The 26908-nt window shown below is 40.2% G+C and overlaps 1 long non-coding RNA gene across 3 annotated transcripts in view; it reads left to right on the top strand.

Moving 5' to 3' along the window:
• Positions 1–26908, top strand: part of LOC143270226 (uncharacterized) — a 351249-nt gene that overhangs the window by 227372 nt on the left and 96969 nt on the right. For 2 of the 3 annotated variants that reach the window (XR_013047275.1, XR_013047273.1), the window contains exon 3: positions 21740–21832. This is a non-coding gene — a long non-coding RNA (uncharacterized LOC143270226). Of the gene's footprint in view, positions 1–1153; positions 1362–21739; positions 21833–26908 lie in introns of all 3 variants that reach the window. The other variant, XR_013047274.1, reaches the window with a different exon arrangement.

Below are 26908 nucleotides of genomic sequence, written 5' to 3'. Positions count from 1 at the left end.
TTAACGTATAGGACAATGGAGCTATTTGTTTCCATTATTTTTGTGAACTAAAATTTTCCTCTCATTTCTCTTGGGTAATACCATATATTTTCCCCTTTATTAATCCATAACAACACCATGGTGTACTTTGCTAATCAAAAATGCACACTGCATGATAATTTGTAATCTCATAAATATAAGCTCCCATATTTTATCAAATGTACTAGCAAATACTGAAATATACCCAAACACTCCATATAAATCTGAACATAAAGGAAATGGAGGTGGATCAAAAATACTGAGAAGTATTCAAATGGAAACTGGCTTTATTTGAAACACAGTTTAATAGATAGAGGAACATTTCTGGGGTGTGTTGAGAGTGGTTATGAATGACCACTTTTGCATCAAGAGGAGATATTTTTCAAATGATTCTAAGAAATGAAAGAAGGGGCAAGGGATAAGATTTTTATAATTATTCTATGAAATGGAAGAGAAGAGAAAAGGAAGAATTAATGAGAAGAATCCTGTGCTTAATGATCTACTTCCTTCCCTACTGAAATAAATAGAGAAACTAGATTACAAAGCATCTTTGAATAGCTGTAGAAATAAAGGATGTCAACATGGCAGAAATTTCTGCTGACTAAAATTCACATGGCAGCATACCTATAATATCTAGATTAACAGTAGTTCCTCCTCTCTGGGGAAAATATGGTGAGAGACAATTCTGAGTCTGTATCTCAGATGGAGGAGGCAGAGGACAAGGCAGCATGCTCACCTCTCATATCTGTTGTCTATCAGGACAGTGGATGAATGGCAATTGAATGGCTGCAAGCTGTGTCCTGCAAAAGGACAGAAATGCTGAGGGCTGTGTCTGGCTGGGGCAATCCCAACACTGTGCAGATGCAATACTTAGAAGAATGCTGACAGAGCCCTACTCTCTTGTCACTGTCTTGCTCTGAGTGCTTGGGCTGCAGTAAGTTATAATCTATTATATGTAAGATTCGTTTTCTCCTTCTAAAGGAACACAGGAACTGAGACAGGGACACACGTCTCTGATGGGTCACCTCACTCCTCCTTGGCTAACAGTTGACAATAGTATTTAAATGTCCCTGATCAAAAATCTGAAAACTTTTTGAGCAAGAATGTGATGTCACTGTGATGGCTTTATTTTTAGTGTTCAACTTCACTGTGTCTGGAATGAACTATAATCCAGAAGTGGAGGGCACACTTGTGATCCAGAACTTGAGGCAAGAAGACAACATGCCTTCCATCTGGATCTTGAGGCTGGAAGACACATGCCTTTAATCCAGACCTTGAGACACAGGCACACCTTTAATCTGGGTCATACCTTCTGCTGGAAAGACAATGGAAGAAGGAAGAGGGTATGTTCATTCTTTGTCTGCTTTCCCACACCTTGTCAGCACATCTATTTCTTCACTGGCAGTGACGCCTACTTCTTCAGGATTCCAGCATATACAGAAAACCAGCCAAGACACCCAGTCTCATGGGACTGAGCAACTCTAGATACTTAGACTTTCCTTTCATAGCTAGCAATTGTTGGACTACAGCCTATAAGGCATTCCAATAAATTCACACACACACACACACACACACACACACACACACACACACACACACACACCACACATATGTAGATGATAGATAGATAGATAGATAGATAAATTGATTGATAGATAAATTGATTGATTCATTCCATAAGTCTATGACTCTACAAAATCCTGACTAATGCAGCTTTTTACTGGTGGAAAATTCCATATTTTACCTCATGTGATAAACTACAGTCAAGTTATCCATTTGTGCTTTGCAAGAAACTGAGCGAATCATAAAGGTAAGTACCACATTTATCTCAAATTTGAAATCCAAGGAGTAAAGAAGAGTATGAGAATCATTGGAGCTACTAAGGGTGAGGAAATGGAAGGATAAAGTGAGCTAATAGTGACAGAGAGAGGAGTGTGATCAATGCAATCTGAGTATGTATGTGGATATGTGGAAATAACATGATAAGCTTCCTCTTTGTATAGTGAATACATATGAAGGAAAATGTAGGTCCAGTAAATTATTATATAAGATAACCTTCTGGATTTGTGCAAAAACCTCTATATGAAACATCAATGAACATTGTGCTAGAGCTTGAGTCACATTTAAAATACATCACTATATATATATTCAATGGTTCTAAATATATTTAACTTTTAAATACATGGACTCAGCAGGTTGTATTTATACATTTATATTTATGTGCATATACATATATATGTAACAATAATAAAGAATAAGAGGCCATGAATTGGAGAAGTGAGAAGGACATGAGAGGCATTGAAGGGAGAAGGGAATATGTAAATACGGTACTCATACATGAAATCCTCAAACAAATTAAGTAACTAAAAAGTCCAAAATTTGAAATTTTTGAAATACTTCTTATCACAAGCACTTTGGATAAGGAATATTCAATTTAGACTTTCTTCTTTCTTTCTTTCTTTCTTTCTTTCTTTCTTTCTTTCTTTCTTTCTTTCTTTCTTTCTTTCTTTCTTTCTTTCTTCCTTCCTTCCTTCCTTCCTTCCTTCCTTCCTTCCTTCCTTATTTTCTTCCTTCTTTCATTCCTCCCTCCCTCAATCTGTCAGTTCCTCCTTTCCTCCTTCCTTGCTTCCCTTCTCCTCCTTTTTCATCTTCTTCTGCTGCTCCTCTTCCTCCTCATTCAATGTGGACACTATTTTCTCTCTCTTCTTCTTTTCCTCCTTCTCCTTCTTATCACCATTATATTATAATTATTGTTTGCATCTATTTGCTTGTGTGTGTGTGTGTGTGTGTGTGTGTGTGTGTGAGAGAGAGAGAGAGAGAGAGAGAGAGAGAGAGAGAGAGAGAGAGAGAGAGAAAGCATGCACATACCTGTATGCCATTGTGATCATGTGGAGGTCAGAGGACAAGCCATGGGAACTGATTCTTTTCTTCAACCATGTGAATTCAAGTATTTTTCTTTTAAAGGGAAAGAAAACAGGAGAGAGTAAAAAGTAAGGCCTATAGACAAGTAGCATTGTTTTTAAATAAATAAAGAGCAAACTATTTTTGAAAATTAGAATGATGACTTCCAATAAAAATATAGTGACTGTGATGACTGAAAGTAGGTGCTGTCACTATGATTCAAGGGGTCACTACAGTCCTGATGACATTGAGGGGAAATATGAAGACCGTGGAGGGTCCTATAGAACCCAGGATCAAACTTACCGAATTAAAATTTCAACCTTACCAGCAAATAGCAGGTTGACAATTGCGTTATATCAAATAAGTGGGTTAGAAGAAGACTGCAAGTGTAGAATTATCTGGAAGTCAAAAGAAAAAGAAAGATATGAACATGACATCTCAGGTAAGAGACAAAGGAAGTTAAAAGGTGATATTTACATGTCATAGGATATCTAGAGAGCCTCAATGTGGAGAACAGGAATAATAAAGGGGAAATATGATCAAAGACAACAGCAGAGAAAAGATCCAGGCTTTAAAATGTGAAAGAATACTGTGTCTCAGATAAATCCCATGATAAGAAAAGCTGATGTGGACTAATCATGTGGGCTTTTCCCAGTTGTGGAATACAGAGAAATGTGGCCTGTGTTCAGAATTTTTTTTCTGATGATTAAGGCATAATTAACTCATGCTTGATGAATGACCACCACTTAATAAATGAAATCAAAACTCCAGAAAATACAATCACACCAACAGGAAGCAGAAAAGCAAAGCCGAGATGGAGATAATTGCTTTAAGTACATTTACAATATTTACCAATTACTTTATCCTTTGTCTTTGAAGTAGACTCTATCTAACATTAAGTATATTTTTAAAAGAATGCATATAAGTTGAATTAAAAAGAACTTGGGACATAAGTGCCATGTCTACTTGCTTAATTGTCTTAATGGAGGTATGAATCTATAATTTAAATCTTTGATATGAAGACCAATGGAATGCAAAGAAGTAACAATACTTCTTAACTCACTATTAAATAGAAAATATAGCAAAGTAGCCAATAAAGAAAAACCCACAAAAACAAAAAGAAACAAAAGGAATAGAAAAGAAACTCAAGGAGATCTTCACAGCCTCTCAGGGAAGACAGATGAGGATGGACTTGTCAAATCAGTGGATGTGAGGGCACCCTTATGCTTGGATAGAGCTACACCACAAAAGGAAACCATACGATGCAAAAAATGAAAAGCCTTCCCAGGTAAAAATTACAAGAATTTACAAAATCATATATCCATTGATGAAGTTGGGTAGATAGGGAGGTGAGGAGGATCTGAGAGGAGTTGGGAGAGAAAATAATATAATCAAACTATATCATATACAAACTTTTTAAATTAGAAAAACAAAGTTATATCAACAAAAACAAAAATAACAAAGGGGTAGTCATATGCTTTAAACCAAGCAAACTTTAAAGGTTAAAAATAGCATTAAATAGGACAAAGGGGTTATTTTTTATATTAATAAAGTATTTGGTCATAAAGAAGTTTCATCTGGTAAGTATCATGGGATCAAAAATATAGGAGTAAGGGCTGGCATTTTAAAAGAAAAATAGATACCCATTTTTCATAGAAATTAGATATAAACACAATGAATTTCAGAGAAGGTGTTGTAATAGGAGACGCTGTGATGTGGTCAAATCATAACTCTTTCTAATGACTGAACTCAGACTAAGTGGTATTCACAACTTGTTTTTCTATGAACTTGATCCAATAATTCTGCAGATCTATCTAGATATGTATGAATATATAATTCTTAAGTAAGATCCCCTTCCTATTAAAAACAGAGTTTATATAAACCACATATGCACTTGAAAGGAAAATCATTTAGTAATTTAAAAGCATTTTTTTTTGTAAGAGCTAACAAAATTTTAATATGACTTGCAGAGGGTAGGGTCTACTAAAAACTGAAAATTATCTACTAGGGGTAGGGAGCAGATCACTTAGAACCAACAACAGTTCAGAAGGTGGGCAGCCTGAAATTAAAAACAAACTAATATACCAAAATAACCAGAGGCTTGCTCTTGCAGAAATAAACAATAGCAGCCTATATCCTATCGCAAGAATAAAGTTGGCCTAGGATGTGGAACCCAAGCAAGGCTATTGATGAAACTATATTGAAAACTAAAAAGGACTGAATATGAACAGAGACAATGTCATAAAGCCAAATTTGGGGTTAGAGAGATGGCTCAGTGGTAATAAACACCTGAAGCTCTTTCAGTGGACCTGTGTTCCATTCTCAGCTTCAGCATGGCAGTTCACAAACCATCTATAAATTCCAGTTCCAGGGGGATCCAATGCCCTCTCCTGGCCTCAGTAGGTACTGCAAGCACACCAACCATATACATGCAGGCAAAACACCTATACACATACATAAAACAAAAATAAAGGCAGAGAAGAAAAAAACAACCTATTTAAACTGTTATAAAATGATGTTTAAAGTCCACCATGAAAGCTAATGAGGTGATAGATACCCAAAAGTTTTTGGAAGAAAAGGGTACAAAGGAAAACAGCCTTGTCAGAAATTAAAATGTTTCAAGTTATAATAAACAAATTGGAGGGGTGGCAATATAAAAACAAGCAGACAAATAGGTCAGGATGGAAATTCTTGGATACATCTATGCACAGATTTTGAACTTAGAGTGTAAGGGGGACATGTGAAATCATCAGAAAAACAGTGAATGGCTAAGTCTTGGTGAGGAAATATGAATGCTGAAGGTCCATTGTTGCTGTTTTAGGTTTTAAACATCCTATTAAGATTAAATTAATTACTGGACATAGTGGTGCATGCCTTTAATCCCAGCACTCAGGAGGTAGAGGCAGGTGGGAAGTCTCTGAGTGTCTATGTATCAAGCTCCAGGCCAGACAGAGTTACATGGTGAGAACCTATCTCAAGGATGGATGGATGGATGGATGGATGGATGGATGGATGGATGGATAGATAGATAGATAGATAGATAGATAGATAGATAGATAGATAGATAGATAATTTTTCTGACTGGTGAGATATCTCAGTGAGTAAGGATGCTTGCCCCTTGGCCTGACAACCTGAGTTCAATCCCTGTGACTCTCAGAACTCACATTGTAGGAAAAACAAAAACAAAAAACAACCACCCTGATTTCCAGAGGTTGTCCCTCTGACCTGTGCACATGCACCATGGAAAATGTATGCATGTGTACTGGCATGTGTACACACACACACACACACACACACACACACACACACACACACACACATTTATTAAATAAATAAGTATATTATAAAAATAAAAATAATTCTACTTGCTGGCATATGTGTGTACTTCTTTGAATATACTAAAAAGAACAGTGAAAGAAATGAACATGGACATTCATTGTACATGTCAAAATCAGCAAGAGCTTAGAAAAACCCAGTATGGCAGTAGTTGAGTAGGTGGGAGAGCCATTGTGATGCACTTTTGTGGAGACCCTGAGAACGCCGGCATCAATCCATGTTTGCAGCAGCACTATGCTCTCTGCTTATGCTAAGTCACATGAAAATCACTTCAGTAAGTAACGTGTGAGACATGGTACCTCTGAGTAAACTATGGGAAGACATGCTCTTACCCCAAAGGATGACTAATGGATATAAACTATCTTGTTTTCTATCTTTTTTTCTTTGTGTTTATTTTTCCACATTATTTTTGACAAGCAATATTACCTTCTACTATTAAAAATAATGGTATACATCTCTATGGGAAAAAATGAATGGAGGAAAAGGAGAATCAGTCTGAATTCTGGTGCTACCTCTTCCATGTTGCTTAAATGAAAATAATGCAATTTGGAAATGGAGTGGTTTGAAATATAAAGCAAATGCTACCCCTCTACCTTAGTGCAATGAGAGTCCAGGTATCAATTTCTTGTCTGTCATGAGTTTTGAGTGTTTACAGGTGAATGAGTGTGTGCTCACTCCCCAACAAACACCCCTTCATAGATACAGGCACCAGAGTCCTTCCCTCTAAGTTGGTCTCCAAAATTGATGATCATAATTTGTGTTTATCAGGTTATCGAGAAATGATATCTTGCTTTGTCTTACGGGGCTTTGAGTTTAGTTGACTATACTCTTCTCTGTCTTTATCGGCTGTTTACACGTCTCTACGTATATTTATATCAGTTGTCTAGGCCTCCACTGTCTTTTCTACTTTGTAATTAATTGTTCTGAACTTCTTGAATATTAAGGATTTTTTCTGCTTTGTGATGTATGCAAGTTTATTCAGTTCTTTTTTTTTTGGCTCCTTTTGTATGGAAATGAGACACTAAACATTTTAAGTATTAGTATTGAACAAAATTTTATTTTTAGCTTCTGTTTTTTATACTAATTTAGAAACATTTCATGATTTCAAGATTTTGATAATTATTTACATCCATATTATGCACGTATATATTATTTCTTCTACGACTTTATTAGTTTCTTACTTGGGTAACATAAGTAATTAAATATGGAACATAAGGCATTGGTTAAAGAAATACCCACTTACCTCAGAGTAATTTCTCATGAATTGACTTTAATATAATATAATGTCAAACCATTTTAACACTTTAACTGCACAATACTTTTTTATTTTATTTTTAAGAATAAAACATTACATTTCTCCTGTCCCTTTCCTCCCTTCAGACCCTCCCATATACCCCTCTATTCTCTCTTTGAAATTCATAGTCTTTCTGCATTAATTTTTATTGCATGTATATATACACACATATATACATACATATATATATATACATATACACACACACACACACACACACACACATATATATATGTCAAGGTTTTAGTTGTTTTATTGCTGGGCTTTATCAGCATTTTCTAAGATTACACATATGATTATATATATGTATGTGTACCCATATATACATATAAATATTCTTGTAGAAAAATCTTTGCATATACATCATTATGGAAAAGAGGCCCTCAGTGTACTTATTTGAATCATGTAAGAGATGAATATTAATTTGGCGATATTTTGGACATTTTTTAAAATTGAGCCTTCACTTGACATGTTTGGCATGTAGCATCACATTAAAACCTATTGCACCACAGTTCTTACTATTTTAAAATTTATCTTCTTATGGATTATACAGCAGGCTCAGGTTGCTTTTAAAGTATTTTATTTAGGGGAGTGGCATGTATAGATTTGACTTTTTCATCCACTGTATCTTCTGGTGGTCGTACTTTTTATACAAGAAAACTATTTTACTGCTAACTGCACAAATTTGTTAAAATGTCTTGCCTTTCACTATGTCGCATCTGGATTGCCTTGAGTTTTGTGAAATAACAACTGTCACTCAAAAAATAATGGGACTGTTTCTTGATTTCAAGCTCACACAGCAATTGTATCTCCCTCCACCCCACTCCACTAATTACACAGTTTTACACTTGTTTAAAGATAAGTACAGAAATGGTGAACATTCCTGTATTGTCTTTAACGTTACAGAAAAGGCTTTTAGGGTTTCCATTAAGCATATTTCTCACTTTCGATATATATCTCTATATTTTTTTTTGGCCTGGTCTTAAGAAGCTTGTACCTATTTCTACTGAGTTAATCTTTTACCCCAGATTAAAATGGAGGTTTAGAACTAAAGCTGAAGTCTCTCTGCCTGGAGGTCAGTGAGTTTTCCCAGAAATAGCCATCTGAAAATGACCTGCTCGCTGTATTCTAAGTGCCTCATGCATACGCTTTGGGTCAAAAATCTGCCCCCATCTCAGAACGTTCTTGCTCTGACTTCTACAGTCCTGGTGGGAGCAAATGCAATTATCCAGTAAGAATATAACAGCGGACCCAGTGCTTTCGATACTCTAGCTAGGAATTAGAAGATTTTAAGGCCCAAGCTTCAGCATTATGCTGACGCATAGAAGGGGACCCATCATGAAATTTCTGTAGAAAATAATATTTCTTACATATCACAGCCCCATCACAGATACAAAGTGCGTAGCTCTTGTGAATCATTTCGAGGGTACATTTTTTAAAAAAGACTATCCCAAGTTTTTTTTTTTAACCTGTGAAAGTTAAACTTTTTAAAATGTATAACTGTATATCCAGATTCGAAAACCCTTTCAGTAAGAAGCCAAGTGTGTTGTTATTATAATGATAAAACAGGCCAATCTCTGTGTCAGGTTAGCTAAATTGAAAGTGCATGAAATCCCCCCTGGATGCAATTATTTCTCAGGTAGCCTTTTAAATAATGCCCGTGTTTTGCGCTCAAATAAGCTGATCAATAGTTGCTCTGGTAGCCTATCTTACCTGTGCCAGCTTCCCTGAATCATTCCTGTAGATAAATCAACATGGAAAAGATATATTAAATGCCCCTCCTTCCAGCTCCTGGAGGCATACACTGAAGAGTGGGCAGTGGGAAGCAGAGATTTCTACAACCAACCATGTGAAGAGGGAAACGGACTACCTGGAGACAACGGTATCCATGCACGGAGAAGGGTCAAACTGCCCCCCCCCCCTTGCAGCACCATTTCGGTTTTGCCGTGGAAGAGGGAATAGTCCCTGGTGAAGTAACATCATGATGAGGGACACACACATCCCCCCTTCCCCTTGTTCCCATGACCCCCACCCCCCAACGTCCTCATAGGGAATAGCACTAAATTGTTTGTAGCCTAGCTTCCTGAGGCCTCATGAGACGGCTCTCTTTAACAGTGAAGGAGGGAGGGAGTTGGAGCCTGTGGAAATTCAAGATGCTCAAAAGCTATGAGGATTGTTATGAATGAAAGTGTTGAGGGTATCATGGCAACCCACAAGGCACAGGACTTAATGGAGACCACTCAGCTGGCCTTCCCAGCAGCTGAGAGGAACAAGCGTTTGTGATTATAACCTGACCACAGGCTACACGGAAGATTTACAGTAGGTAAGCAATTCAGGCATTACCTTTCTTCTATCTCACCCCAGAACATGAACTTAAAAGAACATGAGTTGTCAAATATATATACCCACCAATTCTCCTGCATGGTGCATTAAGCAAAGGAGGAACTGATCTGGCTCAAACAAGGAAAGGTTAGAAACTCCATTTTATAGTCTTTCCTTTGAAGTCCCTCCAAGAAAGACAGACACTATGAATTTGTTCAATGGACACGTAAACTTCCCCATACACTCTTGTGGATTCTGTAAACAGGCCAATATACCAAGTGTTCCTTAAACTCCTGATGAGTCCACTAGTAGGCAAAGGGAGTTTGGAGTGTAAAGGTTGTGGTGCTTTGAAAGTAATGTCTCTCGTAGGCTTTCATACTCGAATACCTGGTCCTTAGTTGCCAGTGCTATTTGGAGAGGTTGTGAAAGGGTTAGGAGGTAGAACCTTGCCGGAGGGAGTACACCATGTTGCAGTGGCATTGAGGGGTTATAGCCTGGTCCCACTGCCAGTTTTATTTCTTCACTTGTCCTTGGTTGGAGATGTGACCTCTCAGCTTCCTGTACCAGCCTCCTCCTGCCATGCCTTCTGCATTATTATGGACTCTCCTTCTAACAGTGTAAGCCAAAATAAACTCTTCCTTGGGTAAGAAGCTTTTGGTTGTGGGTTTGTTGTTGTTGTTCTGTTTTTTGCTTTTGTTTTTCTCATAGCAAGAAAAAGTACCTCATGCAAGTGGTTTGCAAAGTCTCTCCCCTAGGAGGGGCAAAGTGAAACTTAAGCCTCGGTCCATCTTGTTTGCAAGGCCATATTTAATCAAATATTATATTCTTCCACTGCACATGGGATAATGGACCCACACCAAGTGCTGGACAGAACTGCCTTGAGGGTATTGAGCAGTCAAAAGTAGGCTCCTCCGTGTCCCCGCCCAGGACTCTGCCTGTAATAGTCTACTATGTGGCATGTAGATAGAGATTCCACCTTTTCAGAGCCAGTCTCATTTTAACACCATTCAGGCAATCAAATTTACCTCCCAGATTGGTTCTCTGAGACTAGGGCCACTTCTAAGGATTGCTCAGGAAGATGAGAAGATTCTTTGGACACCCACAGGAGAGGCTGGGTATTAGTATGGCTGTGTGATCAGCTCAGTTGAGTTGCTCCTGATTTAGTGCTGTTCTTCCTCTGTAGCGCTTGCTGCTTGTGACCCTAAGAAAGTGTGAGTGTATTAAACCACCAGGCAAGGCCTGCCTGTCTGAGCCCATGTGCTTGTCCCTTTCACCACGTGACTCATTTGCAGATGTTCTCCTTATCGGGCTAGCCTTGTAAAAATGGCCGGCAACTCAGGGACTGACTGCACCCCAGGAGCCTTCTGGATTTTTAGATCCTGATAGCGTTGTGTCATTTTATCACATCACTTTCAGTGTGAGCTTAGGATACACTGAGTATATAGAGGCTGCTCCGTCAAGGGATGACTTTGAATTCTAGTCCAGAGCTCATACAGTTCCCCCATCAAGTGGAGGAGCAGCAGATATCATATCCTGAAGAGCCAGATGCACAAGGAAAGCAGCTGTCTCCTGAGAATCTAGAAAAGTGAAAGGTAGCAGTGTGCTTAAACCCATACAAACACACAGCAGCAGTACATCCCTGGGCACATACATGAACAGAGGTGCATGTGAGTGCATTGCACACATTCCTCTACATGCATTTTCACAAACACAAACTTCTGAAGGTCTGGAATCTCTGTTTCTGCTACCTATCTTTTTACAGCATCACTTTCCATGCAGGATTACCTTTCTAGAGCACTTACCAATCACACTGTTTGGAGATAATTTGCTGAAGATAACAGTGGCCCTGTGGTTCTGAAGGAAAAGTTGTTGCTTTTTGTAATTAGTAGTAAAATGTCATTATGTTCATAATTCAGTTAAGTGCTTACACAAAAAATATATCAATGTCCACACCTGGTGGACACTGCACACACCTGGTGGACACTGCACACACCTGGTGCATAGACATACATTCAAACACTCATACAGATAAAATAAAAATGAATTAAATCTCAAGAATTAGACTTTGATTATATACATTCTTTGAGTTCCTATATATTTAATTTTTTTTCCATTTTGAAGATTTAAAGAGAGAAGAATTCTCTGGCTTTCCCAACATCCTCAGGCTGTGAGTCTGCTACCTAATGGAAGCTACTTGTTCTAGTAGTTCCCATGTCACTTAGGAGCTTGCTAGAAATGCAGTCTCAGGCACACACTATAGCTACTGTCTGTGAATTTGCATATGTACTTACTATGCAGATACACTTGCATTTGCATGTTCACTTACAGCTTACGTGTTGATATTGCCTCAAAGTGTGTATGCTAATCCAGGTGTGGTGGTAACATGTCTGTGGTTCCAGGAACTCAGGAGATTGAGGCAGGAGGATGGCAACTTTGAGGCCTGCTTGGGTTACATAATGAAGCTGTTTATAAAAATCTATATGTATATGTTATAAAGTTGCTAAACTTTAATATGGCATTTTGAGAAGAGGTCTTTGGAAGGTAAGTAGATTTAAATGAGATCATGATGGTGGTGACCTCACAATGAAACAATAATAAGACAGGACCAAAGTTCTTTGTCTCTCTCTATCAGGGGTGCATGGCTAGATGCTGGCTATTTGTGTTCCAGGAAGAGTGTCTTTACCTGAAACAGAATGAACAGGCACCTTGTTTATGGACTTCAAGTTCCCTTGGAACTGTGAGGAGTAAAATGCCTCTTGGCTAACACATAGTTTCTAGTATGTTCTATTGCAGCCAGAGTAGACTAAAGCAAACCTCAAGTTTTGGGAGCAGCAGTCTTAAAAAATGAAACCTCAGCTCCATGCAATGGCAGGCCAGGCAGTTCATGACTGCACTTCTCTGCATGAGTATTAGCCTCATTTCCCATCAGCACTCTGTGAGACAGTGCTGCATTGAGCCCTAACTATGCAGCAAGCATGATAGGTAGTTCTCAAAGAGGCTACATGCGCGTAGCTACATGAAGTTTTCTCTGCTACAAGTCCTTTTTCTTTGTACCCAACTCCCTGCCTCTGAATTTTTTTTTTAAAAAAGCTACATTTCTTTATCTATTAATCCTTCCTTGACCCTCTTAGCAGATTTGAGACCTTTGCATTTCCATAACACCCTGTGCTTATGCCTGATTAGAGACTTACCATCATATATTATCACAGTCTACTTTCATTTCTTCCACCCCAGACTGAGTTTCGTGGAGTGGAGACCTAAATCTCATTTTTAATGCTTTGCCAAATACCAGGATCCTATAGATGCTTAATAAATGTTTGCTGAATAAGTCAATAGATGAATGAACCCATACAATATACGCTTGTAAGCAGACATAATCACATAAGCAAGCAGGCATACAAATGATACGGGTGTGCACATGTACGGACTGGATTTGTTATGAGAAGAGGAAAGAGGGGCAGCTCACCATGTCTGCAAACAGATTAAAGAGCTAATCTGCTGATGAGAAACTAAGAGGGGGCACAGAGCTTGGGACACACCTTTCTTCTCCTGGGTCTGCCACAAACTGGAATCCTCCAAGGGGGAGCTTTTAAAATAACCGTTATTCGGGTTCTCCTCTAGATAAAATAAGCCAGAAAGCTGTAGAAGTCAGCCCAGAGCATGTGCTCATTTACTTATTTTAATTTGTGACTATGTCTAATTTGGAAGGGCTGATAATCTTTCTTTGCCTGCAGAAATTCTCAATATAATGACCAATGAGGACAATTTGTATTTTTCATAACCAATGAAATGACCAAAACAGCGTATTCACCAAGCTAACTTTGGGTTTGAAATGCTGACAGCTACTATACATTTTTTTTTTTAAATTTACTATTGAAAGCAAAGTTTCTTTAAGGCAGCAGTTTTCAACCTGTGGGTCACAACTCCTTTGGCAAACCTCTATCTCCAAGAATATTTACATTATGATTCACAACTGTAGCAAAATTACAGTTAGGAAGTAGCAATGAAAATAATTTTATGGTGGTGGTGGTGGGGGGGGTCACCACAACATGAAAAAACGTATTAATGGGTCACAGCCTTAGGAAGATTGAGAACCATTGCTTCAAGGACTGTAGTTAGGTTGGCTTGCCTGGTGTGGGGTAAACCTTTTGTATTGTACCTTACTGCCTTAAGGGAACGCAGGGGAGGCTTGTCTGGGGCTTTCTATCACTTCTCTGTTGCCTGTAGTCCTCAGAGATTTGGAGAGCATGTTCATCCCCTGAGTCAAGCTCCACATAACTTCATTTGCCAAGCCCTGCAAGCACCGCTGGGAACTGACTATGTCTCCTTTGTTATTTCACACTCTTCCACATGGACTGTAAATCTTAGTGCTTCTCCTATTTGCATCTCCCCCCACTGTTCTGCGCTGGTCCTGTGAGTGATGATGCTTCCAGACTGGCTTCAGTGACCATCAATTAACCAATGACTTCCTGTCATATATATGTATACACACACACACACACACACACACACACACACACACACACACACACACACAATTTTTTTTATTAAAAAAGATTTTCTTTCCTTTTACATCCCAACCCTTATTCCCCCTCCCTCCTCTCCTCCCGCTCCCCCCATCTACCCCCATCCGACCCCCATCACCTCCTCATAGAAAGTAAGGCCTCCCTTGGGTAGTCAACACAGGCTGTTACACTGTGTTGATATAGACCTAGCCCCTCCCTCCTGTATCAAGTCTGAGTAAGGCCTTGCACCATAGGGAATGGGGTCTAAAAAGCCAGTTTGTGTACCCAGGGTAAGTACTGGTCCCATTGCCAGGGGACCTACAAACACATCAAGCCAGGCAACTTTAACCCACATTCAGAGGTCCTAGTTCTGTCCCATGCAGGCTCCCTAGCTGTCAGTCCAGAGTCCATGAGCTTCTATTAGTTTGGTTCAGCTATTTCTGTGTTTTTTTTCCCATCATGATTCTGATGCCCCTTGCTCTTATAATCCTTCCTCCCTCTCTTCACCTGAGCTCCAGGATCTTGGCCAAGTGCTTGGCTGTGGGTCTCTGCATCTGCTTCCATCCGTTACTGGATGGATGTAGGTTCTATGATGACAATTAGGGTAGACACCAATCTGAGTGCAGGGGAAGGCTAGTTCAAGAACCCTCTCCACCATTGCTATGAGTCTTAGCTGGGGACAATCTTGTGAGTTCCTGGAGTTTTCCCTAGCTGCAGATTTCTCCCCATCCCCTTAATGGTACACTCTGTCAAGATATCTTTTTCATTGCTCTCCCTCTCTGTCTCTGACCTGTCATAGTTTCTTAAGAATGCTCTAGAAAATTTCAGCAAACAGTGTCACTTCAAACAACAGAAATGTATTTATGCTCTCATACTCTGTCCATTTGAAATCCTGTTATCTGCTAGGATGTACTGAAGTCCCTAGAGAAGGATCCTTCCTGCCTATGCCAACCTTTGGTGGCCCCCAGGAACTGCATGCCGGGCAGCGCAGTACCCCAGTCCTGGCTTCCATCACCAGACTAGGTTCTATCCCCATCTGTTTATGGTTTTGTCTTCTGTTTTCACCAAGACCCTCATTATATTGGATAGATTAGAAGCCCCTGCAACCTCAGCATGACCTTACCATAACTCATTATACCTTCTGTGACCCTGTTTCAGAGGAAGGTTACTCTTTGATGTATAGAAGATTAGCATTTTAACCATTGACTCCTGGTTGTAATTTTTTTAGGATAGCCATAGAAAATTCTAATCTGGGAGGCACATTCAATTGTTAAGATTTCCAAATCTTCAAATCTCTCTTTTTTTTTTCTTTTGCCTGAAACGCTAGTACAATTTGTGGACATGTCTGTGCAGAGATATAATAGATACCTAAAGTGCTTCAAAACAGAGGTTAAATTCATTCTCTGCTTTCTCTGGGTTCCCCACCATAGTTACCTATTTCAGTGAAAGTCATATTAAAATTGACCTAGGTGGGCAAACCAGGAATATGGTTTTCATCCTTGATGTAGTCTTTTCTTAATGCTAATCACTCAGAAAATAAAGTCAGGAACTCCTATAACCTAAAACATTTCTCATCTACTTTTCCCCTCAGCTTTATGGTCACTATTGATTCATTTAGGTTTTTATTAGTATATATTAGTTACATACAATTACATGGTAATAGATTCATTATGACACTTTTGTACATGTATTTGATACATTTTGGTTTTGCTCACTAATATATATCCCCAGTGTCTTACAAAGCTTTTTCAATGGGATTTCAGCAGAGCTACTGAAGGGAGCATGGTGTGGATTATTTACAGGAACATGGTGTCCATACTACTGAAGAAAGTGTCTCTCTTTCCTGCAGAATTTCTTACCCAACAATGGCCCGAGCTCCGCTTGCTATAACAAATTCTCTATATGTTCTTTCATGTCTAGTCTTCACCCCCATTAATCAGTATGTAGAATCATCTTTCAAAGCACAGATTGGATTGTATAATCATCCTTGAAAGATCCTTCAGTATTTTTCATTCCCGTGGTATCACTGTCAGCATTCCTGCAATCACGGGGCCTTATGGATTTAACATGGCCCTTTATTCTAGCTGGACTTCTTCTCCCTTCTTCCAATTCCAGCCACATTGCCTTCTCATGCATCTTTGAAAGTGTGTGATGTTTTCATCTCAGAGATTCTGCACATTTTTTTTCTCAAGCATTCTCTTCCTGACCCCTTATTTGTATATATTCAGCTTTAGGGTCTCAGAGTTTCTTTTCCTCTAAGGAGCTTATGTGACCTCTCATTCTGAGTCAGATCACCATGATGCACTATCCTTTCTTATTGATGTATAATTATTATTATGAAATATTTGATTACAAGTTTATAGTCTGGTTCACCCACTGAAATATAAGCTTCAGGAAACACTGAAATTGGGACTGTGGTTTTTCCACTGGTACAGTTATCATGATTAAAACATTGCCTAAGATAGTCAAGAAATTTTTCCTCAATTAACAGTTCACATAAGGCAGGGCATCTTTTGATTTGCTCACTAATATATATCCCCAGTGTCTCGCAAAGCTCCTCACACATAGAAGGCACTTCATACATACCGGTTGAATAAAATGATGGATTAGTTCTTTTTTTATCCTCAGAGCCAGAACATACATCCCTGGAACAGCCAGAGGCAAGCATTCTGGAGAGGACACTCACCAAGGAGATAAGTGAATGGCAAATAAGAGCTCTGCCTTCTATGGATATTCAAAAATTCCAACTGCTCTACTCTGGTTTAAAGTGTCTATTCAGCCCCAGTGGCCACAGCAGAGTCATCCTGACAGCTTCTTTCTCGGTGGCACAGGCAACAGTAGGCGATCTCTCTTCCTCATGTCAGACCCCCTCAGGAAAAGCAGCAGGCAGGGGCCTTTTGTGTCAAGGTCCTACCCACTCAGTGTCACACTCTGACCTTAGAGGACAAGTTGGCTTCTGATAAATACTTTTAAGACTGTTGGCCCCAGGAACATGTTGCTTTGTGGCCAGTTGCAGGCATGGATTACATGAAACTAGGTCTGGTCTATAGTTAAATAGACACAGCCATATGTATATATATATATATATATATATATATATATATATATATATATATACATATATATATATATATATATATACATATATATTTAGCATTAACGCCCTCAGGTGGGGGGCTACAGTGTTTTATCAGTGTGCAAGGTCAGACACACGTTCTTTCCGTTGACTGTGCAACCCACCCATAGAAGGTGATTATTTTCCCTGTTGCACATTTGTAGAATTAAAGGAGCATGGCAACTAGAACTGTGTATAAATAAAGTAAAATAAGATGCATATAGTGGCGCCGGAGAACTCGAGATTTCTGAGTGCTGGAAAGCTGTCCTTCCCTTCCCCTCTGCTTTCCATGGGGAGAACAGTTCAGTGGAGACAACTGTGTATGGCTGGGTGTTCTTCCGGTGGCTTCCTACTGAAACTGGCCCCTGGTGTGTGTGCCCAAGGCTTCCCTCTGATGCTTGCTGTCGCATCTGTACCGTTCCTACTTGCAACGGGTAGCCATGGCATGGCACTTCTTACAGACACAAACACTTGGCCACGTCTGTCTTGTGTATCTCTTATCTCCTTTGGCTCCCACGACATGAACAGGGTTGAGCCATCATGGCCTCCGTTGTGCAGCCGTGGAGACCGGAGCTCAGGGACTATCAGGTGATAGTCCCAAGTTTGTGCGATGAGTTTCAGAGCAATTATTGGACTCAGGCAATGTGAATGCAGTGTCACAGGACTTAAGGATGAAGTCACACTGTCTTGTGTATCATATCTATATAGTTTTTTTTTTTCATATTCCCATCACTGATTTTTCCCATTATCATGTACTCCCAGGGAAATCAAAGTTTATTTCCTGGTATTTCTGATTTTTAAACTGGGCTTGGTTCTCCCATTCTCTGTCTCTTCCTGTGGTTATAGGGAAGGGAGAAAAAAAATAATAAAAGACTCATTTGGATTAAAAGGAAGACCATATAAAAAGGGGTGTGATATTCTTGTAGGATATAAGTACTTACTCACTGGTAGTGCTTAGTGGCTGATTATAATAATTATGCAAAGCAAACAAATTAGCCGAGTTAACTTCTCACTAAAGCTCATTCCAATGAAGTATACAAGAGAAAATGATTTCTTCCATTTATTGTTCCACCAAATGGGAATTCTAAAGGGCTTAATAGGGATAATTCAAACAGACACCACATAGACAACACATTAAAAGTGTACACATATGCACACGCATATAACTGCTACTTGAGGCTGATATGCAAAGATGTGGATTCGGAGACCAATTTCAAGGTGGCTTATTTCAAATAAAGGCAGCAAAACTTGTGATTGAGGACTGCGGCAGCACCTTTAAAATGCTCATATTTCTGAAATAATGAGCTACTTTGCAAGATGACAGATTTAAATGGTGAAGCATACACTTCAAAATACTTGCTGTCTAGGCAAGCCTGTGATATTTCTACAAATGGGGGTTTTAAAGTCTGGGGGGAATTGGGAAGAGTTTATAGAGTGCTTCACCATTTTAACAAGCACTTTATATTGCAAAGTTCTTCATAATCACTTTTAATAATTGTTCCCTTCCAACAGCTCTGTTATTCCCATTTCACAAATACAGTAATTGATGTGGATTGAATAAAGGGAATATTTTGGAGTCCACTTCCTAGCCAATCTGAGATGTTTAATGATATCACCCTGCTGACAGAATTGAGAAAGCGGATGTGCTATTAGAAGGTTGATTTGAGGAGTGCGCAAGAGGAAGGCATGGTGAGGTAGAAAACCCTGTTTTCTGCGATTCTAGCTATATTGGTGCTGTAGTTATTTCCAGAGAGCTCACTGGCCTCAGATAGAAGGAGACACTGAAAAAACCTAGCTTCAGTCTTCTCTATTGCCTCTCTCGGGTACTGCACCTTGGAAGGAACAACTCGTCATTCCCCTAGTCCCTGGAAACCGTTTACTAAGCATCAACAACAAATTTGTTTTGAAAAGTCTCCTAACCACGAGGTGTTTGTAGCTCTGCCCCTGCGTTTTGCCACCAGACTCTCAAGGTTCAATCAATCATGCCCACAGCATTTTACACCTGAACTGTCCCAAGTCAGATACAATTTAGATGTCAAGTGAGAGGTGAAATTGTCTAGTTTTATTGACCAAAGTTCTAAAGACACTGTATGCCCTAGAAGATATTTGCCTAAATATCTTCAAGATCAACTGATCTGTGACTCTGATCACTGTTGAGGCCCGAGGTCAGCTCACCTTCTCTCTGGAAGCTTTCTGGACCAGTGCATCCTCTTATTTTCAGCACTTGGGGTTACGAGGATGCTGGCTTCCACCGCACTTCAATTCCATTCAGCGTTTCTTTGAACATTTACTTTTTGTGAGCTACAGGGCTCCAATTCTGAAATGATACATAGAAGCTTTTATGACTCCAGTTCTGGGTCCTTTCATGTTTTTAACCATTCTTTTCACCGATGAGATCATGAGCTTCTGAAAATCTGGACACAGTTTGTATCTCTCTGTTGAACTCTTCTTGGCTCAACTTAACACACACACACACACACACACACACACACACACACACACACACACACACACAACTTGGCACAAAGTGTGAGGAGGGGGGCAGGTGTTGATAACCAGTCACCTGAGTTTCATGGGTAAATGCAGGTGTCCTTCACCAATTAATGACAAAATTCCAAGAGGCCAGAGGGAAGAGATGGAGTCTTATTTTCTGAGGGATGGCTGTTATTTTTGTATTACATTGGAAGGCTCCTTTAGGAGTGGGAAAAAGTGTTTTCTTGCACACAAGCAAGTACACACATGAACCCTATCACTGCATGCATGTGTGTGTGCTAGGGATGGAAAACAGGACTTTCCATTTGCTGAACAGACCTGCCTCCTTTTATTTTGTACTTTTTTAAACTGGGGGAGTGGTTGCTGGGGTGAATGTATGCCAGAACTGCATCCCGGGCCCTCACACACAGCCACTAAGCTGTGTTATACCTGACCCCTCGCAGTGACTTTTAATTCTGATTCCTTAGTCCCTTCTTTCATATCCTAGAAACCCACTAAACGTCTTTGAGGCTCCAATTATTACCTGGCATACATTACCCTTCGTTCTCCCTTCTTTGTCAATGACCTTCTGCATAGCTTTGAAATTTGCACAAATCTGTGATAAGACAGGGAATTCTGCCACTCCTTGACAGATATTCTGTCATTCCTTGCATTTCATAAAGACAGAAGAAGCAGTAGAATTAGCAATGTCACCTCCAGCGTCAAACTCAGTTAACAATCCTTTCCTGTTCATTTTCATACTCCACTTAGCCCATTTTTTTTTCTCTGTTGTCTTCTTCCTGGAAACTGAAAAACATGTCTTCATTTGCAAGGAACGGTGACAGGAGAGGCAACTGATATCCAAAAGCTGATGGGAGAGAATTGTGTTCAAATATGTGGCTTATTAGTTATATCATATAGAGGAAAGAGATTTGAGAGTTCTGCTTTTACTTTTTCTTTTTTTGGCAAGTGATAAACCTGATATCCAAACTGTAAGCAATTTATTCAGCCACCTATTAAGTCAATGTGAGACAATGAACTATAATTTGGATTGGGTACCTTCAGACTGACTTCTCCAAGTCCTTCCCTATAAAAAATCCATCTACAGAGCAGTGTGTCCTGGAAGAGTGAATGCAGTCTGCCTCGCTCTTCCGAGGTATCCCTGCATCACAGTGGCTTCCAGGAGAAGATTTGTAGTTTGGTGTCTCTGAATTTTCTGAATCAGTTTCATGAAACAACCTTGAGCAAGTTAGTCTTTCTCTTAGCATCTGTTCCATTCTCTATAAAATGAAGATAATGATAGCATCTACAGGGTTGTTGTACGTATTAAATGAACTAATAGCCCACAATCTGGCATGCTGTGATGCTCTCATCATGGCTCTTACTAGCGTGCATACACCATTTAGAAATAATTGTGGAGCACACAGATGAGTCCTTTGGCAGAGAGCAATCCAATAGCACATGTTGAATCTCCCAAGTAGCCATTGGTGGCCTATTAAACTAGGACATTATCCAATTGCCAGGTTTATTCATTTGCTCTTCCATTGGGTGCCTGCTTAAGTATTTAGTGGGTGCCTACTCTATCCTGACTGTGCACAGCCAGAAATATGGAGGTGATTTAGATGTGGTGTCTGTCCTCGAAATACTGTTCCAGCAAAGTAATTGCATTCTCCTGATAAAGACACCAGTTTGAGCTTCACCTTCTCAGAACAAAATGGGTTTTAAAAAGTCAGAGAGATCTGTGAATTGTTGAACTATATTTGTTTCATTCCCCAGGTTTCTGTCATCGGGCTCAAGATGAACCAACACTAGGAAAATCTGTTCTCTTCTAATATGTGCAAACAAATTCAGAAATGACATATTGCAAAGGTAGGTCATATCTGATTTAAAGTACTGCTGGCTTGCTGCTAAGGAGTCTTCCCTTGTTTGTTTCCTCTCCTCTTTCCTTCCCTAGGGCCTGTCAGCAGAGTGTGCACCACAAAACAATAGATACATATAGGCCGCTCGCTCTAGTGATCAGTCTACCTCTTGAAGGACAATGAAGGAGAGCGATTTGGCTTCCGAGTGCGATCAGGTAGCACTTGGAGTAGATGGAGAATCATATGTTATTTCCACTTATCAGAAAATGAAAAAGTTTTATGGCTGAGATGAAATGAAAAATGTCTTCAGGGAGGATGGAAGATGAATGTCGCTAAGAGCGTTGTTAGGGGTGATGAGAAAGATGCAGCTCACCTCTAGCCTGAGCACCGGGAAAGACTCCTGAGGCCTTGAGAAGAAGGCCATGTTTGAGCTGATGCATGGAGCTTTGTATGGCTCAGTCTGTGCTCCTTCCTGCCCTGAGGGTGTTTTGCTCCTCGTGACCTGCATGGTCCAGCTACACTCGTAGTACTTTCTGAGGGTCTTTAAAGATACCAACTGAATTTACAGCGTGTCCAAGGTGCTTCTCTGTGTACAGTTTTCACCCTTTCCTCCCGCCATCACTTGTTTCTCTCTCACCCTCTTTATGCTATACGTTCCGTTTACGAAAGATTTCTTCCGAACTCCAACACCAAAAACTCAAGAAAGAACCGGGAGCCAATGCTTTCCAGCCTTGCTCTGTACCTCTTAACTCATACTACTTACTCTCTGACTGCCATTTTCTGCATTCTACTTCTACCCCAGCCCCGCCTGGTATCCAGCTAGGCAGTATATAGCATAAAGCATCTAATAAATATGCGGGTCTTTATCCCCCAAAGCAATGATTTGATCATAGACAAAACAAATACGTCTAACAGAGAGATAATATCACACTGGTAGAGGATAAAGCGGACATTGGCAGCAACACCCAGTTAACTGAACCTCCTTTGCGATTTGTGATGTCCAACTTTAAAGGGAACAGGCTCCTCCGCTCAAAAGGCTCGAGCTCGCCCACTGCCTTCCAGATTGGCTTTTTTTTGCCCCTTAAGCCCCTGTGTCCTGCTGTGTATCTGAGGTAGAAATCTCAGCAATTGCTAATTTCTGGTGACTCAACAGGTCCACAATGCTTCCTGTGGCCTTGAGAGATGATTGTTGCTTGAATGTGTCCACAATTCTAAAGCTCTCTGCCTTTTTGTCCCTTGGGAGTGCCTGGGATATGTAGATAGAGGTGGCTCTGTACACAGCTGACTTCCACTGCCCAGCCTGAGGTTCAGTGCAGTGTGCTGTAGGCAAATATTGAAATATAGTTTTCTGGAGCTGCTTTGAGATCCGTGCTTACTGAGAGTGTAGGAATTCAATGGTTGGGATCGGAGGTGAGATGGGCTGACTTCAGTGTGACCTCTGTGTGGCCCAGCTGGAATTCATTCTCTAAGACCCATGGTTACATTGAGGTGACAAGGTACCCGAGAAGATCAATTTAAAGGATGGTCTATTTGGGCTCCTGATTCGAGTGGGAACAGTTCATCATGGTGAGGAAGGCACAAGGTGGGAACATGAGACAGCTGGCCGCATTGTGTTTGCCCTCAGGAAGCAGAGAGATGAGCATTGGTGACCACCTTGATTTTTTCTTGTTATTCAGTCTTGGTTCCCAACTCATGAAAAGTTGTTACTCATATTTAAAGCTGGCCCTTCCTTCACATTTAATTTAGTCTAGAACCTCCCTCACTGGTCCTCCCTTTACAATTGAGTCAGACTAGAACCTCCCTCACTGGTCCTCCCTTCACAGTTAACTTAGTCTAGAACCTCCCTCACTGGTCCTCCCTTCACAATTGAGTCAGTCTAGAACCTCCCTCATTGGTCCTCCTTCACAACTGAGTCAGTCTAGAACCCCCCTCACAGACATACATACTCAGAGGTTTGTCACTTAGGTGATTCTATATCCTGTCGGGTGGACAATCTATACCCACCATCACTTCCTGGTAGTCTTGTTGCTTTCTACTTTACTCTGAAATGGCGGTTCTCAACACATGGGTTGAGACCCGTTTGCCAACCCTCCACATCCCAAAATGTTTACATTATGATTCATAACAATAGCAAAATTGCAGTTATGAGGTAGCAACACAAATAATTTTATGGCTGTGGGGTCAGCACAACCTGAGGAACTGTCTGGAATGGTCACAGCATTAGGAAGGTGGAGATCCACTGCCCTAATGCCTCTCCAGATCTTTCCACTATCTCCCCCAACAGTATCAACAATACTGTAAATTCTAAATGGCTCACGCTGCCTCCCTCATTTCCAGAATATGATCGCCTCGATGCCCAACCTACCTGTTCTAGCCCATATATTTCATTTGACATTGATACTGGTCTTTATGCCTTCCAGACCTCCCATAATCATTTACTATCCCCAATCACCTACTTAGATAAGGGCCTTCAAGAGGTTCACCCATTGCACTGTCTACAGATGGCATTTCCTCTCAAGCTGCCAAACCACCATCTCCATAGGACAGACAGTCTTTTCCATATGCCTGTCATCTGGTCAAGGACCTTCTTTGGCTCCCACTGCCTGTGGAAAGGCCCTCAAGGGTTGTTTCTGATTGATGGATTGCTCTGCAAACTCCACACGGTGCCTGTGTTTACGAGGCCCTGACACAGATTTTAATGACCACTCACATTAATCTTTCTCCAAAAAGGTCTTTGGAGATATTTAATGTGCATTCCATGTCTCTTTCAAGCAGACAGGGATGCCTGAGAGGTAGAAGTAACTCCAGAGAAGCCTTTGAGTTTAAACAACACTTTGAATGGCATGCCTTCTTTGGGGGATATTTCTCCAAACTGATCAGCTTGCTTGAGCGTGGAATGCGCCTGCATTTTTAACATCACTCCAAAATTTGAATGCTGTTGGTGTTTCAGAATGCCACGATGTTTCCTGTGACAGCTAGAGCAAAGTCTAATTATGGAAAGATACGTATGAGTTCCAACTTCTTGCTTTTACTGAGGATGTCACAACCTTAAATGCTTTGTGCATTCAGATTTTGTGAGCCACTATTATTATGTAGGAGAAAAGTTGATTTTATTAAATCTACTCTTAGCTGTACAATTTCTTCAGAGACCTAGAGCCTTTCCTGCCTTTACACGTCTAAATAAATTGGATAAAGAGACAATAATCTGAGAGTTCCCAGAGACACCGGATGGTTTGATCTATTTTTACTGCAGCCTATTTCTAAGGGTAACACAGCTCTAATATATATATATATATTAATCAAATGGTGTGAATCAAAAGTTGCAGCCTGACCCCTGGAGCAGACACCACAGGATGTCAACAGAAGCTGTGAATATCATGAACACCAAAAAGGAGTTGGCTTGGTCTTACTATGGGGAATAACCTTGACCCTCTACTGAGGAAGCAGACTCCCATCTCAAAGATCAAGAGTAACAGTTGCTTTACATTTGGGATTGCTGGACCTGGATCTGCTAGGGATTGTTGTTTGGTCATCTGTAACATGTGATCTGGGAAGGTTATTGTATCCAGTTAAGTGTAAGGTTAGGAACGTCCAACTTCTGTCTGCTATCAGATTTTCCTCTTTTAAGTGAGCACCTCAGGTAGAGGCTACTGACAAATATCAGTGAAAAGGAAGGACTGAGAGGATCCAAGCATGGGGAAAAAAAAGCACACTCATATTTATTTCTGAGTATCAGGAATTGCCATTAGCGAATTTATAAATCAACGCCTTATTGATACCTCTTTTGTAACTTGGATCACCAGTCCTTTGTTTTGTGGTGGGATGTCTAGATTTCAAATCTAAGACTCTTGATGCTTGTAAAGTTCTGAACACATTCTAAGAAACACCAAACTATTTAGTGATTAATAATTGTACACAAAGCAGGAGAGAATCCAGTAATATTTCCATTTTCCCCAAGAGTAGTAAATGACTTCAGTACCCTTGATTCTAACCCCCAAACTTGGAACCATTTATTTGTTTTTTGGTTTCCCTTCTGGAAACCCTTGAGAGGTTCATGGAAGTGTGTTGGGGTGGATAATGTTTGTTTCCATTGTTTTGCAGCGCCCCAGCTCCTTGGATGGAGGCTGAACTATTGTGCACAGCTAATAAATACATTGCATCAATGATCGATATTAAGAACTTGTGGGCAGGGAGTTGTCTCCTTCTGTGAAGTGCTTGCTATGTCACTCAAGGAGGAGGGCAAGTTTACCCTCTGTACAAAACGAGGTCATGCTGCCACGTGACTGTAAGCCCAGCCCTGGGGATGCAGATACAGATGGATCTGTAGAATGCACTAGCCGGTCAACCTAGTTGAACTGGTGAACCGAAGGTTCAGTATAAGTCCCTACCTCAAAGGATAAAGTGGGGAGTGATTGAGGAAGACCTCTGATGTTGACTTCTGACCTCCACGTGTATACACATATGTGCATGCAAACCCATATTCACATGAACACATATACATGAACATGTACACACACACACACAAAGTTTAAAAAGAACTTATATATTTGGCATTACTGGTTTCAGTGAGTAATCTTCATTTGCTTGGACTCTGTCCTCACAGTGACCTGATCTCTCAGAGCCCACGAGTCACTCTCTGTCCTTTTCAAACACTAAGATCATTTTGTCCTTCATGAAGTCATAGAGATCACATACCCAAGGACTCCACACCTGCTGCTCTCTTTTGTCCATTTACCTCTACCACAGTAATACAAATCAGTCATCCACACTCCCCTATGCAGCAGATAGGTTATCTAAGGGTGGGGTCTGGCGGTCAAAGGGAGTTAACAGATGGAGTAAGGGACACAGTGGAAGCTTTGTTTTGGAGATACCACATCCGGGGCAGGAGGCAGCTGGCTAAGGTGGCCAGTGTGAGGACATAATCAGTTCGTTGGAAATGGACACATGTGTATGCAGAGAGCAAATAAATAAGCTGTATCTCAGCAGAAGTCAATTTAGAGAGTTGAATTTAGTCTCCCTTGAAAGAGCTTCTTTTTTTCTTTCTTTTTTTTTTTTTTTTTGGTTTTTCGAGACAGGGTTTCTCTGT

The sequence above is a fragment of the Peromyscus maniculatus genome, chromosome 22 (genome assembly GCF_049852395.1).
Source record: "Peromyscus maniculatus bairdii isolate BWxNUB_F1_BW_parent chromosome 22, HU_Pman_BW_mat_3.1, whole genome shotgun sequence".
Classification (NCBI taxonomy): Eukaryota; Metazoa; Chordata; class Mammalia; order Rodentia; family Cricetidae; genus Peromyscus; species Peromyscus maniculatus.
The sequence above is the reverse complement of the archived record's forward strand: the minus strand, read 5'-3'. Positions and strand labels throughout refer to the sequence as shown.